We start from the raw sequence: 2,316 nt of genomic DNA on the forward strand, positions 1-2,316 counted from the left end.
TTAAGGAGCTCGTTAAGGAGCTCGTTAACTCAAATTACTCTATCAACTCAATGCAAAAAATCGGCCGAGAGACAGCTGGTATCTCAAAAAACTCGTTAGTCGGGACACTCGTAAGTCAAGGCCCCACTGTACATGCAGAGCAGGACAACGGATGCCGCCAGAAAAGGTTTTCCTTTCAAGCATCAAAGCTTGAAGGGGGAGTCAGCTGGTGCAGGAGTGGGTGCTTCAGGAAGCACCTAGAAAATCCAAAGGACACAATATGTACAGCACTGCGCATGGTGCAGCCTGGATGGAGGACCGGGGCTTGACAAGGGCACAGCATGAGCTACGGAGGCAATTGTGGCAAAGGCCCAGGTCATGGGGCCTTGTCAGGCGCAAAAGGTTGACTCAGGTCTAACCTAAATGTGAGGAGGAGTTACTGACAGATTTTAAGGATTTTAAAGCCAGAGAGTGACATGATGAGACTTCTGTTTTGGGAAAAACAATTTTGAGTGAGAAGGATGAATTGGCGAGGGGCAGCCATGGAGGCGGAGAGGCTAATTAGCGGCGAGGTGACTGACTGCGTGTGGGAGGCAAGAGAGGGAGAGGAGTTTGGAATATTCCCAAGCTTCCTCTGCAAAGGGAGTTTTGGGGATTGGGAGGAAGGTTATCTCGAGGTGTTCCAAGGTCTCTGACTCAACCCACACTGAAGGTCAGGCAGGGTCTGGCTGGTTCTCCTCTGGTGAGGCAGCCAGGAGACTCGTCGTCCTAAGTAGGTTGAGGTACTTCGTAGTTCTGTCATCTGTCAGATGAAACACAGATCGAATCTGCTTTATAAACTCACAACTGCAGGGTTCAGGGAGGTAGAAAAGATCTGAGCAGACCAGGGCAAGAATAAATGCCCACCACAGAGGGCAGCGCCCTTCAGCCACAGCCCGCTCTAGCCATGCTGGAAGGGGCCCAGGATTGCCAGGCCATCCAGAGGAGAAGCCAGGGCTCAGGATGTTTCATAAGATAACCTCCTAGTTTTAAAATAGTCCGGCCGGTGTGGCTCAGTGGTTGAGCATCGACCTATGAACCAGGAGGTCACGGTTCAAATCCTGGTCAGGGCACACGCTCGGGTTGCGGGCTGGATCCCCAGTGTGGGGTGTGCAGGAGGCAGCCCATCAGTGATTCTCTCTCATCGTTGATATTTCTATCTCTCCCTCTCCCTTCCTCTCTGAGATCAATAAAAATCTATTTTAAAATAAAATATCCATGGAATCAAAACGCACTTGGTGTGAAACACATCAAATATATTCCAATCCATGCGTTCATAATGATGTTTTCAAAAAATCATCGCTCACCTCTGGAGGATGGTAGGGAGTCAACCTATAATTTCGACAAATAACGAGTAAAGGAAAAGAATCGGGTATTTACCTACCACTCCTACCCCCAAAGGCACCTCAGGATAAACAGTTGGGGGCAGTTTTCTTCAGAGAAGTATTCCAGCGGATCCATGAAAATGGACCCACAGAAGCAGAACGTCATGATTTGGCCATTTCTAATGAACAAACAGACGTGGGCCACGATCATGCCCGGCTGCTAACACAACAATGAAACAGACAGGCAGGCATCACTCCTGAGACAATACTGCCTGTGGGGTAGTCTTGCAAAAAAAAAAAAAAATCAAATATTAATTGGTCAAGCCTCTTCTACCTAACAACCAATTTACAGGAAATATAGAGGCAGAAGAAGATGTTAAATGACACCACGGGGATATATTCAACAAAATCCAGACTGTGGAAATGCTGCAGAATAAATGACCCAGCTTCTTCAACAGATAAATTGCAAGGAGAGAGAGAGAGAGAGAGAGAGAGAGAGAGAGAGAGAGAGAGAGAGAGAGAGAGAGAGGGGGAAACATCAGGTTAAAAGAGACATTCCAGTCGATGGACGCATTTGGATCCTAATTCGAACCACAACAATAACCATGAAGAAAAAGAATTGAGACAATTGGGGAAGTTTGAAAATGGATTGTACCTTTTAGGGGCGATAATGGTGTTGTTACTCTGTTACTTAGTGACCTTCTACTTCAGCATTCCAGAGCCCAAACAAAGGCATCCACCGCCCAGGAAAAAAAGTAAAAATAAAGGCGGGGATCTCCTAGATCAGGTCGGGTCAGAGGAGAGGGCCTCAATGTGAGGAGGCAAAGCATTTGGGGCGGGAAGGGGAGCGAGTGGAAGTCCCCGCGTCCGCAGGCACCCGGGGACGTGTCGGAGGCGGCCACGGTGCCATTGCTATTGGGTGTCTTAGCGCGCCCGCCTCCCTCCGCAGACAGCGACCCTTCCCCGGGCACGT

Source organism: Myotis brandtii, unplaced genomic scaffold (genome assembly GCF_000412655.1).
Source record: "Myotis brandtii unplaced genomic scaffold, ASM41265v1 scaffold325, whole genome shotgun sequence".
Classification (NCBI taxonomy): Eukaryota; Metazoa; Chordata; class Mammalia; order Chiroptera; family Vespertilionidae; genus Myotis; species Myotis brandtii.